This window comes from Periophthalmus magnuspinnatus, chromosome 4 (genome assembly GCF_009829125.3).
Source record: "Periophthalmus magnuspinnatus isolate fPerMag1 chromosome 4, fPerMag1.2.pri, whole genome shotgun sequence".
Taxonomy (NCBI): Eukaryota; Metazoa; Chordata; class Actinopteri; order Gobiiformes; family Gobiidae; genus Periophthalmus; species Periophthalmus magnuspinnatus.
This window is the reverse complement of record NC_047129.1, coordinates 671855-686788: the sequence shown is the minus strand read 5'-3', so window position 1 is coordinate 686788 and position 14934 is coordinate 671855. Positions and strand designations below refer to the sequence as shown.

The 14934-nt window shown below is 37.8% G+C and overlaps 2 protein-coding genes across 2 annotated transcripts in view; one reads left to right on the top strand and one right to left on the bottom strand.

The window, feature by feature from the left end:
- The window catches only part of lpp (LIM domain containing preferred translocation partner in lipoma), a 154127-nt gene extending 145537 nt beyond the window's left edge, over window positions 1–8590 (bottom strand). The window contains exons 1-2 of the mRNA XM_033964915.2: window positions 8297–8590; window positions 364–427 (exon numbers count right to left, since the gene is read on the bottom strand). The gene's annotated coding sequence lies outside the window, so the exon portion shown is untranslated. The remainder of the gene's footprint in view (window positions 1–363; window positions 428–8296) is intronic.
- Window positions 1–14934, top strand: part of zbtb11 (zinc finger and BTB domain containing 11) — a 505104-nt gene that overhangs the window by 265951 nt on the left and 224219 nt on the right. The window lies entirely within an intron of this gene.

Sequence of the window (14934 nt, the reverse complement as noted above, 5' to 3'; positions counted from 1 at the left end):
AGCTCATATCACCCCATACCTACAAATTAATGGACTTTATAAAAGACCATTGTCACATCTTGTATAACAAAAATAGAAATACAGTTCCAAGGCCTGGGTCTTCTAGTTCAGGGATAAATTATTTTTATTGACCCATATTAACCCATCTCACAATAGTATCAAAATTTACAAATTTTCTACTGTAAATTTGCTTTTTTTTAGTAAATGAAGAATGCCCCTGTCTAAAATGGTACACAGTTGTTCAAAACAACAACCAAACTGCAACCTTACTTTTACTTCGACTCATTAAAGATATTAGACATCCCACACTGGTATAACATTGAACATCTTGACAACCATTAAAAAAATAGATATATTTATTACCTTATCTTTTTTTCCTGCGGAGTTTAAGAAGTCCAAGTTGAATGCTGAAATGACGTCTTGAAATCTGGTGAGAAATAAAGATATTACTCAAATGAACTGCACAAACACAAGTGCATGCAGTATTTCACACTACTAGGTATTGTAAGCATGAGGCCTTTATGGTGGCCTCCTGTCAGACTGAGAATCAAACTGCCAAGTGTAATAATGCTCCATTTTATGTGTAAATATGTAAAATAGAAATAATGGGATAAAAAATGTGTTATGGTTCAATTTACAGTTTACAGTCAAACTAAACTTCCTAATTCAGGGCTCCAGAGTCCTTCTCATGCATCGTCTGTCCTCATTATAAACACAGATTAAATGATATAAAACACACTTCAATGATTGTTTTAATTGACAACTAAAATAAAAAAACGTTAAATCATTTGCTTTCACCTCAACTTTAATCAGACCGCTAAAGCCAGTCGCGCTCAGGTCACGCTATGGTCTCACTCTGGGGCCCGAGTTATATGCACCACAGAGATCATAATTTTTGGCTTTTTTAACATTCATTTGTCAACTTAGACACTGTAATTTACCTTTAAAGAGCAGCATCAAACCTGCAGATCCTCCACACTGTGTTTAGTTACTTAAATGAGGCTGCTGATGGGCAAGGTGAAAAAGAAACTAAAACTAGGTTACAAAACATATTGAAGATCAACTATTGAAATTAAAAGTAAGAGGTCTCACTCTGCACGTGCTATGGAAAACTGTAAAGACCTCTCACTCTGACTAGTTTTCGAAGACAATATTTATTTAATTTGCTTTTTATTAATAAAACTTATAGGCTACCAACTCATTTTGTCATTATTGAGACTTTTTCTTTAATAAGTGTGTAGTATCAACAATGAATTGTATATTCAGGTAAAAGTAATTAACAAAGTTATATATTTAGCCCTTATTATTGTCAAAGCAATTTAAAGACAATGCATTACAATTGTTGGGCTTTGGTGCATCCAGATCCTGCTCTGGTGCACCCAAATGAAAATTTTGGGCTCACCAGTGCACCCAACTCTGATTGTTAGTCTGCCCTGTAATTTGCCAGAAGCTACAGATCACAAAAGTGTATTTTATTAGAAAACAGTGGGTCATAACATGAATAAGATCAACTATTCTTTCTTTCTACTGCCATTCATGTACAGTATTCATGGGTGTCTGTATTATCTAATGACATGCAGAGTGAAAACAAACTAGAGTTAATTAGTGGTAACATTAATGGTAATAGACAATGTCTGAGGTACAGAGCAATATTACAAATACATACACCCACACAAGAATATTTATGGTCCTCACATCAGTGACGTGAACATTCAAGCAAGAGAAACCTTTCAGAGACATAAAGCATATTTCTAAAACTTGTAATGCCCTTTGACCTTTCTCACTATCGGCACAGTCTGTGTTGTTTTCACTTGTACCGAGATAAGAGCGACATCTTTGCCCTGATCTAGAAAAGATGACATTTGCCCTTTGGCTGAGTCAGACATGTCATGACCAGAATTGTTCTATGTCTTAAATGTGATCAAATACACAGATAGATATTCATTTAACATACACGTTTAGAAGGGCATTGACAGTGATTGACATTTTTAATAAATATGACATATTTTGAAAGGTTTCACAAAGTTCTGACAGTGTTATGTGCACACAGAGCTCTTTTTGATTTCAACATTAAGAATAATACTTTGTACCGAGGATGTTGCTAGCTCAGGTTGGCAGGTGATTTCTGATGCAACTGTAATGTTATTTGGCTAAATCAGACGTACACTAAATCTGCTGCAATGAACCTGCAAACCTTTGCTGTAGCATGATATTATAGTTCTGAGCACTTTTATTTTAAATGTTTAAAAATAGCTACGCAACAAAAGGCAAGATGAGATGAGCAGGTGAGAGGGGAAAATAAGACTGGATGCTGACGCTGAAGGTTTATTCCAACTACAAGCAAGGCTAAACCAGGACTAAACCAAGACTGAACCAAGACTGAACCAGGACTGAACCAGGACTGAACCAGGACTGAACCAGGACTGAACCAGGACTGAACCAGGACTGAACCAGGACTGAACCAGGAAGGAACAAGTATGACTGAAATAGAATTAAACCAGTACTAAACCAGGACTGAATTAGAATTAAACCAGGACTAAAACAGGACTGAACCAGGCTTTGAAACTATGTTTGAACTTAAGAAGGACTAGAGTAGGTCAATGGGAATGAGAAAATAAAGATAAAAAAATATTTAAGTTGTCACCTCACAAACACGGTAAAGCTGTCTCAACAGCTGTCTTCATTAACAATTTATGGCTGAATGATTTTAGACAATACTCCAAAATACACAACCTGTTCTCTCATCATGAAGCAGATCAGAGGAGTGACTGGGCACAAAAAAGTAGATGGGCGATATATATTGGTTCCAGTACCAGTATCGGATGACATCAATCTCTGATCTGTGTGCCGTGTCATTTCCAGATTGTCCTCAGTGAATCTGATTTGGCTTTTTGAACACACTCATGAATAAAAATGGAAATGGAAGAGGGTTATATTTGTGGACCTTGCTATGGCTTTTAAAAGCTAATAGACATCGGCTAATATCAGTTATAGACCACAGCAGCAGGTTAAATAGCGATATCGGCCCATCTCCACACAAAAGAGAATTGACATACTGTAACTTCTTCTCCATATTCCAGTTTGAGGTTGCAACACAAGGAGCAGTGTTACAAACACTGAGCCAGAGAGCCACAGTTATCCACACAAACAGGAAGAAATGCAAACTGTATTGTGGCCACGACTGAGAGTCAAACCGACAACCTCAAGAGCACTAACCTCTCCAACCATCCACAGGAAAATTCACAGTTACACAAAAACAGAGCCAAATATTCTCTTGAATGAGTGTCACTGTACATAAAACTCTACAATTGTCTGTACTCACTTGGTAGATCTATGTTCTGTATCATTGTATATGTGTTTCTCAGTTTAAAGATCTGGGACACTTTGTACTCTGCTTAATCCATGTGAGGCAAAAGATGAAGAATTACCTCTTCCATTTATGAGCAAAGAGCCAAAGAATGAAGCGACCAAAAAATGTAGAGCGTGGTCCAGCACAGTGTCTCATTCATCACCATTTAATCTCAGCTGGAGCCACAACATGCATTAATATAAACGCTTTCACTGCTCAGAGAAAAGGGAGTTTCACAATGAACTAGAGCAGGTTATTTTCTATACACTGTCTACAAGGGTTGTCAAAAGTATCAAAAATCAGAGACTAATCAATACTAAAATTAGTGTTGATTAAATGAACTTCATCCTCGTTGAAGCAAGTATCGATACTGTAAAAAAAAATAAAAATCACATATCACATAACTGGATAAAATTTTACTTTTCTGGAACTATTGTAAGACTAGGCCTGTCACGATAACGAATATTGAAATGTGATATATTGAGCTAAATATAGACAATAAATGATCATATTGAAACCAAACCCTACAGCAGAAATATCCCCTAAAAGGTATTCTAATATGTATTCTATGTACAATATTGTAAAAAAAAAACAAAAACAAAAAAAAACACAACAGTTAGTTTCTATAATGAGTCATAGAAATTATTTATTCAACCCTCTACAGCTTAAATCTTATTGTTCCATCTGTCATGTATTGAACGATAAGTCAATATAGTCCCCATAGGCCTATGTAAGACCACATGGTATAAAATTGCAAGATTGTCTTTAAAAAAGCTTTTTTAATTATCATTTGGGTATCAAAATTGGTATTGGGTCTATTCTTTAGTATCAAATTCAAAATGTTAGTACACTTTTTTCTTTTGGTCTGCATTTAAAAATAAGGCTACACACAGTGGTGGGCGATAATTACAAAAACAAAGAACTCATTTTTTTAATCAATATTTAGACTATTATAGCAATCCATCCCAAATGAACTAAATGTGACTGTAAATGTCTTGATTGATGCTCACAAATCGATAATACACTGAACAATGAACCAAAAAGTGCAGAAATTAAAGTTTTTTTGAAATATTAAAACAGCAAGTTTATTTTGAGTTTGTTTTTAATCAGCTTTTAACAGCCTTTTGTAATAGTTTTTATGATACTTCTTGATATCTCCAAAATTGCACCAAAAAAAAACAAAAAAAAAACAGAGTACCTCACAAATCAACCAATAAGACTGTTATAGTCTTAAATAATACATTTAGAAACTTTAAGAAAAATGGGGTGTGTATTGAGGGTTTCAGGCCTCACACAGTCTTCATACAGTGTGCTCTCAGACAGGTCTTTATCAGTATGTCCTGGGTGTACAGTGATACATTAAACCATAACATGCCTATAGCCCCGCCCCCATCAGGAGAGCAGCCCTACACCCCAACAGGCCCCAACATGTCCAGCTCTCTCTCCCCATCAGCTAAGTGCAATCTCCTATGACACTCAGTCATGTAACATCACACTAGACCTGTGTTCTGCACTCTGTCTCCACTTTGAGCGCTATTTGACATTAAAGAATTCATTCAAATGTCACTCCGGGGGTTAGCTCAGATCTCCACCTCAGCTCCCTCATGTCAGCGCGTACAGCGGGGAAACCATTAAGAGTATTTTGGATTATAAACTGTCAGAGTACATGTTATAACTGCAATAAAATAATCAGCAGAAGATCATTTGAGTGTAAAGTATCAGTCCTCTACCTCTCAGGTTGTTTGGCTGTACATATGATTGAAAGGTTTTTATTCTGAATCATTTTCTTTTAATGCTTATTTTATGTTGATTATTTATGTTTTGATTTGTTTTTTATTATAATTTTAATGTCTTACTTATTCTGCAAAGCACTTTGAATTACTTTGTGTATGAATTGTGCTATTCAAATAAACTTGCCTTGCCTATCGTGTTCAAAAAATTGACTTACATGTACTTTTACTATAATTACTGTATTATACGGCTACTAATGCTAATATTACTAACTTCACAGGGTGGCAGTAGCTGGTGTGTGAATGTGCGTGTGAATGGGTGAGTAAATTCTTGATGTAAAGCTCTTTGAGTGCCTTGAAGATAGAATAAAAGACTATTTGCTTATTTTTGTATTGCACTTTACAAGCTTGATAGCCTTGCAAAATGCTACACTATAGTATTTTTTCATTCACTGTAGGTAACTTCTATAGCCACAGCTACCCTGGCTTAGACTGAAAAAAGTGACCACCACCAATCATTCATTTACACACACCACATTCATACAGACAAAATTAAACTAGTTCACTTTAAACTGTTTGCAGTGGTACAAAGTTATTCCTCACAAGCATCCTAATTATTCACCACAAGAGTGAAACAAGAGTTTCAGAGACCAGAGCGGAGTTTTGCCATAATGGTAAAACAACAGCTAGCTAACAACAGCGCTCATGATTATAAAATCATGCTTATACAATACATCTGTACTACCTCCAGACAAATTTCACTCAAAAACATTGGTGAAAAAATGGCTACAGGACCTTAAGAAAAAGCAAGTATCCTCATCTTGTCTTAAGTAGGTTACACTTGTTGTACACAGGTTTTCAAGCAGGTGACATCTAATGACAACTTTTAAGTTGTTTTGTGTCCTCAACATAAAAGGGCCCTTCTCATTAGCTAACATAAACAGTGAAATAAGTTGACTAACTGTACCAGGGGGCAGGGCTCAAAGGCAGTTTAAGGCGCTCCCATCCTGACTTTCCCATCATCAGCACTGTCACACCAGTCACTTTTAATGAGCACTTTTAAAGACACGGCGTTTAATGTCGCCTAAGTCAGAAATGTGACAGCAGATGTATTCAGTTTGATGACAGCCCTCTCAGGAGACACCGTGGTATTGATCTGAAAAGCTCAACCAAGTCAACATTTGAATGTGGGGTTTCTATGACAAAGTGCTACTACTTCACACAAGTTTATGTAAGACCCAGAAATAATCACTAGTGTGTGTGTGTGTGTGTGTGGGTGTGTGTGTGGGGGGTGTGTGGGGGTGTGGGGGTGTGTGTGTGTGTGTCAAAATGGAGGCTTGTTTCAAGATGTTAAGATAAACCCAAATTGTTCCAATCCTGTGCCACATAGCAATTCAACTCAAAATAGGCTTTAGGGAATATGACCTAGTTATTGTGACTGTTGACATCAGAGTCCTCTTACAGCTGCATAGGCTCAATGCCACAAACATTACGCACTGTATGCTCACATTAATCACGGTCTAAATTATTCAGTGAAATTATTGCCGAAGTGCACAGTTAAAATATAATTAGGCTATAAGATAACATAGGCTATATAGGTCTACAGGTATTAGCTATTTGCATGTGTTTTTCTATGATAGAAGATGGACTAAAGATTCTCCCGATGCATGTTACTCAGGCCCCTGATACAGTCCAGGCTGTAAGTAAGGCAAGGCAAGTTTATTTGTATAGCACAATTCGTACACAATGTAATTCAAAGTGCTTTACAGAATACGAAAGACATTAAAATCACACAAATCAAAACATAAATAATCACAAATAATCATCATAAAATTAACATTAAAACAGAAGAGTGCAGGATAAAAATCTTTCAGTCGTATGCACAGCTAAACAGAACTGTTTGAGTATGGATTTAAACATTGTTAAAGTAAAGGCCTGTCTCACATCTTCAGGAAGACTATTCCACATTTTATCTGCATAAAACTGAAACGCTGAGTCTCCATGTTTAGTCCTGACTCTGGGCACCAGCAGGAGGCCGGTCCCTGAAGTCCTCAGAGTGTGAGATGGTTCATATGGCACTAACATGTCAGAGATGTACTTTGGACCTAGGCCATGGAGAGACTTGTTCACAAGCAGAGCTGCTTTAAAGACTATTGTCTGAGCCACACGAGCCAGTGCAGAGACCTGAGCACAGGACATATGTGTGAAGTACTTCCTGGTTCTCGTCAGGACCCAAGCAGCAGTGTTCTGGATGTACTGCATCTGTCCTAAGGCTCGTTTGGAGTGGCCAGTGAGCAGGCCATTACAGTAGTCTAACCTCCTGGAGACAAATGCATGGATAAGGCTCTCTCAGTCTGGTAAAGTGACATCCAGCAAGCCTTGTACTGCCTGTGCAATAAAAACAGCCATACAATCTTAACAGCTAAACAGTGCAGATGAGGTCATAAGTCATTTAGCTGTGACAACAGGGACAAGCCACTTTTAGTCCCTAAACTACGTAAACAAAACGTATTCACACAACAATTACTGTATTACTGTCTGTTCTAAAACTTAACTGCTGAATGAATGAGACATGCAAATAACCACACTCAGAGCTTTATCTTTTACACGACGTGGCGAATCAGTGCAGCTATAAATAAGTTAGCCCCTGTCTCACTCACTCAAAACAAGGCCTGAACAGCGGAAAGCTAACTTTTACAGCTTCAGCTTCAGTCCTGGGACAGTTTCTGAATGGGTGCAGCAGCGTACGGGACGGGACGCACGTTCAGAGACACTTTAGCGGGCTTGGGGGGGTCTCTGGTCCCTCTGCTGACAGCGCTCCTTCCGCATTGCTCAGCTAAAAACAGACTCCAGCCAAGACGCCCCGGCCACCGTCGAATAGTTTTGCTTTTTTTTTAAGCTAGCGAAACTTGACGTTCACTTTGTCAAATGTTGTCAGGAGCTAAAAAAAAAGCGTCCCGTGAGTGTAAAGTAGGCTGGGTGTTCGGTTTGGGTCCCCGTGGTGAAACTTTAGCAGTCTGAAAGCATGCTAACTTCACAGTCCACGCCCTCGCTGTGAACTGGGGGAAGAAGCTACAGTAAAAATGCATATTACACATCGCTTTACAAGGCCGAACAAATTGAAATACCTTGAAAAATACCACGAGTTTTCACGCCGGAGGAAGTGGGGAAAGACCGCGTTCAAAGCATAAGCAGACCAACTCGACAATCCACTTACCTTCGCTTTCTAAGAATCAATCAGGCGGCTGCAAAAATCCAACCAAATTAGTGTGAAAAAGTTTCTTGGTCCAAAAAATAGTGGGACTGGGAGAGAACGTGCGGCGTGACGTCAGAGCGTGAAATTCCAGCCGTCGCAGTGAGTTCAGAGGTTTGCCCATGTAAGGCAGCGGGCCAGCGGTGTCACCCAGGACGAACACTGAACCCCGCACATACACCGGCCCCCCGCACATATACACAGGCCCCCGCACACACACGCATACACACACGCATACACACACAGCCCCCCGCACACACCAGCCAAGTCACAGCCCTTCTCCACATAAGGATGGAGGAGTGGGAAGTCTGGGGAAAGTGGAATTGTTTGGGTATAGTCGTAACTGTTGGACTAAAATGCTCTGTGAGTTTAATAATCGCACTGTCTCTGGTCCATAAATGGAATTGAGTGGGATAAAAGGAGTTTGTACACTTTTTTTTCAAATATACAAATATCTAAACAAGCAACAAGAAGCATTACATTACATTACTTTACATTAGATTACATTCACTTCATAATATCTGTACCATTGGCACTTTACAATACCATTCACCTTAATAAGCCATGTTTGTACTGTTGTTGCGATGTTGTATATATCTACCTCTAACTATCTTTTTAACTGTATCCATGCCCTTATTTGTACTTATTCAGTGTTTCTATGTTACACTTTATCACCAGAGAGAGTTCCTAGTTTGTGAGCTGTGTTCACTGACAATGGCAATAAAACAATAAAAAGTCTTCTGATTCTGATTTATAGGGCATGTGTCAAAATATTAAACAAGCGTACAAAACTAAATACAGTTGTACGTTTTATATTTTAAATTCTGTGCAAAGTGCTTTTGTTTTCAGGGCTTTTGGGTTTGTACAATAGTTTAGAGAAATTATACAAGAGGACTAAAGGGATTTAGGGGTTTCTGGTTAGAAAATGTACAACAATGAATATGATATTTTGATAGGATTATGATTAGATTCAAGACGTATATATATTTTTTCACCAGAATATCTTTTCGAAAACACCAAAGATTATATGTTGTAGCCTGTATGAATTGTTTCTGACGACGTCACAACATGCTATGGGCTAATAATATTTAATACAGATGGGGGCAGCTAAAAATACATAAGCCTAGTTATGCGTGATGGGTCTAGTCACTAATAGAAATGACCAGGTCCAACAGTTGTTCATTTCCCTTCTCTTGTTCTCGATCACATGTGTCAAACTAAAGGCCCACGAGCCAAATGTGGCCCGCCATGTCATTTTATATGGCCCATAACAAGGTAAATTAAAAACATATGACTGTCGCAAACTGCCAGTTTATCAGGAGATAGCAAGTTATACAGCCATATTTTTTTACATCTGTTGAAATACACATGCAATATTTGTAAATTAAATAAATAATAAATACAGAAAGTTTATGAACGAGTTACAAAAAGTAGTTACATTTATTTTACATTACATCTGGCCCTTTGAGAGCAACTACTTTCCTGATGTGGGCCTCAGTGAAAATGTGTTTGACACCCCTGTTCTAGATTAAGAGAAAAGACCATAACAAAAAACAAAATATAATGTAAAAGTACTGGCTATAGTAAGCTTCTAGGATTTACTAAGGTATAGGTTTTCTAAGGTATAGTAAGGTTTCTGTGGTTATTATTACACAGGAAGTCATGAAAATTGATAGATTTGTGTATGAACTGAAAACATTTCTGCATAGACCTATACAAATATAACCTCTATAATGTACATTTGAATTTCTATTGCCCTACAGAAATAAGCTATGTTGCTCCATCCACTGAAGTCACTATATGCCTAGAGAGTCCTAAATTAAAATGCACATAGGGCGGTGAGGAATCTTGTTTTGGATCAGAAGTGAGAGATCAGAGTGACTTTGATTCGGGGTTCAGTATTGGGGCAGTGGTGACAGCTCGGGCCCTGTTTTAGAGTCATGTACGGCTACCATCCAAGCAGGAGGAGTGCATGTGGCTCTGAGGTTTAACACCGCTACTGCATTAGAACTGCTGCTGTCTGCTTCATGTGGTGAAGATTTATGAGCCATGATTTGCACTGATGTTTAAGTTAAAGTAGTCATGTCCGAAGCCACCATATGGCTATATGTCAGAGCCCTACATTTATTCTGAAACCTGCTAACCTGTACAATCGATATAGGTCACATTCTATCTATTATTACAGCTGTACATGGTTGACCAAATGGACACAGATAAATTACATTTAAAATTCAGTTTTACTTTTTTACTTTTATATAAGCTATAAAGTGAAACAACCCAGAACATTCCAGTGTGTGGTGCATTGTCTATGTGAGCTACTCTGATGTAGTTACTGAATACAAGTTTACCAAAAGTAAAGTGAAATATGAATTATTTATTATTACGTATCTTTATGAAAGAAGCATAAAATGTAGAACTTGAGGTGTGCATCATAAAAGGTTCTAGTCCCACTTCATAAGAAAGTGAATGGGTCTGGCTGTCTGGCTGTTGGATATATGTTCAGTGTGCAGTATATTTAATTTTTTTTTATTATTATTATTTCAATGAAAATTATAAATTTTGGTCAATCTTTGTTTTCATTCAATCTTTGTTTTTTGAATATCACAGAAGTTTATTAACAAGTTTGTGCTATTGAAATGTGTTTTTGTTTTTTGTTTTTTCAGCTTCCCTCTTGTCCTCAGCCTTTCCCATGAACCCGATGGTGTGGACTTCAGACAGAGGCGTCACTTCGAGGCAAAACCAAGTTGTTTCAAGTGATCCATTTAAGAGGGCACAAGGGCTGGATTATGTAAGAGTTTGAAGATGATGTGTATCGTTTTATTTAATGGTCTCAGCGGTCACAAGATTGTTGATTTGTGAATGTCTCTAGTTATGTCCTGCAGATACTAGATTCTACAAGAATAATAATGCACTTTGTAAATGATGTTATCATGAACTATTAAATTAAATGTAGCTTTGATGTACATTTGGAAATGTCCCTTTTCTGAAGTGTCAAACATGTTTTCCCAAGTTGATTTAATTACAATTATTGGATTACAAGTGATTTAGTTTTGGTCATGTATCAGTGTTTATAAGGGCATAGGATATTACTCACTCCTTTACTAACATTTGATGAGGTGTGAATAGACAGGGGTAGAACAGGCAGGCTGTTTCTCTTTGACACAACTTACTATGAACTTTCAGAATGTGCCAAACATAAACAGTATTTAAGGAATACAATGTTCTGTTTCATTTTCTTTGCTCACTACATTAGTGTAAGCACAACACAGAGTGACGCAGATTGTGTCAACCATAACATCAGATGATGTAAATGACTCTATGGGGTATGTATGCTTGTTATTAAGTCAGCAAATGCTTTATTTGTTAGCAGGAAAACAATACAATAACCTTGATATATGTCATTTAATCTGGTACCTTCAACTTTTGATCACTTTGTGTTTAAATATTCCCTCCTCTTCCATTGGAATTTTGTGACTTTAGCAAATTCTAGAACATGACACAAAGTTTTTACTTTATTGATTCACAGGGATGTTTTGGGTTTTTTTGTTTTTCACCAGTAGCCAGGTTACTTACCTTCCTTTATTCTATTACATTTACATACTGTTAAAGAGCTCTAGTTCATCTTGTTTATGTTTATCTCATTTAGCTTGTGTGATTTCTTCTAAAGTAACTCTTATTTTATGACTCATCAGGAGGTCATTTTTTCACACTATCTCCGCAGTGTACGAGCTCATCTCTGCTTCAGCATTAATAATGTAAAACTATTTATTAAGACACGAACAGATACGTAGTGACCTGGATTTAACACAGTTCTTAATAACATGTCCTTTAATTACACCTGTTTCACACTAACGACATGTTCAGAAATGCAAGGTGCCGAGGAACTGTTGTGACAGCTGTGGCTTCAGACAAGAGTCCATTTAGAACTAATCAACACATGAAAATCTGCCTGTGCCTCAGTTCAGCCCTTCCCCTGTGATAACACTGCGCACACTTAATCCACCGAGCACCTAACCCCAGTCTAGAATGTAAACACTCTATGGTTTGCAAGTGTAAGATTTCATGCAAATTTTATAACTGCAACTTCCACAATTTATCGTTTTATTATCTCAAGCCACCGTGTTTGGAATCCATGTAAATTTTCACTGTCAAAAAAAACTGTAAAGATAAAATTGTCACATTGTTATATTGCTTTTCTACCTTCAAAATCTTCTAATTTTCAAATCAAGACAAACATTCCAAATTCAAGACTTTTTATTGAAGAAAAAACACATTTCTCAGAAGAAATACACATTTTTGTTATTTGATGTCAAACAAATCTCCAATCTTTTAGTGACAATTCCTACCTTACCAAGACCAATCACAATGTGCTCCAAGCTGCAAATGTTCTTTCTTCTCTCCTTGCACAGTGCATGAAGAACCATAAACAGCACTCAGATCGAGCTCACTGATAAAACCAAACATTTTGAGCTATTTTAGTGCCTCACCCGTGCATCCCTTGCATCTACAAGTTCCCGGGCACACTCCAAAAGGTAATCTTATTTGTAACGTGTGACAGCTTATTTCGCAACAAACGCTCACTGGAAATTATTTTTTTATTTTGGGAATGGGCCCGCCGGTAATTTCTCTCCCCGCACTTGCAAAGCTGATTTCAAAAAGATGCCCCCATGTCACATTTTTTTAGGCGACACTTTGCAATCGCCTGGGAACTCCACTTATCAATCACACACAAATTAGCACGCTGGATAGGATGAAGGCAACAGAGCTTTGATGTGGGGCAGTGAGGGAATGTACTTGTGCATGTCATTGGTACAAACAGGCTACGCTGTGTTAACCAGGGCATGTGAGACAGTCCACTGCTTATGTATCAGTAACAGCAGCGGTTTGTAATGTGAGAGTGAACTCAATATGAAGGTGTTCAGAGCAGCGCTTCTGAAACTTTGACTTTCCGAGTACAACCAAACTAGGTCTCTAGCAGGATACCAGGTCTAATTTATGACGAAACGGTTTAAAATTTCATTGTGTTCAACTTTGCGTATTTGTCATTCACTTTAAATGGACTACCTCACATTGAAACTAAACTAAAACAATAAAGCGAATAATTTAAGTCATGGAGAGAAAAATATGCCTTTATGACATGAGTATTATTTATCATGAGATGCAGCTAGTAATTGATTGAACACTATTATCAAATGGTGCATGACATTTCATTCATTTCAAATAAACCATGAGCCAAACCGCTGTGTAGGTTAGCAGACACAGGTAAGCATCAAGTCTCGTCTGTATAAATATAAACATTTGTCATATTTGTGTGTCACTTGTTCCAGTGTCGGATATCCTGTTTTATTTGCTTTCACCCCCACACCACTTCCTCTCAACAAGGTAAACCTCAGCTTCAACTCTGAAGAGCAGCTGCAAGTCAAAGAAATGAGAGCAGCACCTCCGCGTTCTAAAGGAGGCAGCTCATTCACACACATTTTTAGAGTTTGATCGGGGTCTTATATCTACCGAACTGGTGCGGTTGGTTGTTATAATGTTGTTTCCTCGCCACAAACAAACCTGGAGTTGTGTTTTGTTTCATTCACACACGTTTAACACACAAACTCTTTATATTTGGGCTGAGTTCTTCTTTCAAGCAGAAAACACTCCGCTCCACCCTGTGAACCATGTGGTAATACAGGGAGTGCTTCACCTTAACTAGAATCATTTGGATCACTTCAGCTCTGGAATTACTAATCACCACTGAACTAAAGGTAAAAGGTAACTATTAACTTGAAAACTACCACTACATCACATCACAATGTTGAACAGAGCATTTTGAGCTTTGGAGATGTAACAGACTAATAAAGTGTTACTCAAACATGTGTGAATGAAACAAACACAGCTCCAGGTCTGTTGTTGATGAGGTAATGGCATTATGACATGGCTTAAAGCTACAAGAGTCATTTTTGTGTAATATGAGACCTTTAACTACAGAGTAAGTTACTTCACCCACCTGTCAGCTAATTAAATAGCAGTGTAAGTCGTTTATTCAGTGTCCATTATAATCAGCTGTTATTATGTTTGTAACCTTCCAAAGACACATGGTTCATTTTGATGATCCACATTTTCATTTAGGTCCAGCAGAGCAGTGTTTTGGGACGACTCTGTGCAGCTGTAATAAAATATGTTACTATTTTAAGCTCTCTTATTTGGTGTCAGTGTCAGTAAACAATTAAATGCACTTTCTGAGCTGAAATCTTTCCGGTTGCCCCAGCTGCCCCGTGACAGATGTCTGACACTGCTGGCTCGCTGTGGCAATCCCAAAAGAGAAATGGGAGCAGAATTATTGTATAACTCTTGTCAGTGAGTCAAGGTGCTGAAACCTTTAGAGCAAAAACAAGTGAGGACCTGCGAGCCCTGTATTCTGTGCTAATTAAAGCCAAGATAGCCCCGATTAGTCTTCAAGCACAGCCACATTACAGAGAAACATGCCAAATAAGGAGAAAGTGAAGAGAGAGACAGACAGACTCAGCTACAACAACAATGTCCCAAAGCTACTAATCAAACAACTCCCCATCTAGATCTGCCCCTCCGATTACACTAATGAATTCTAATTCCTA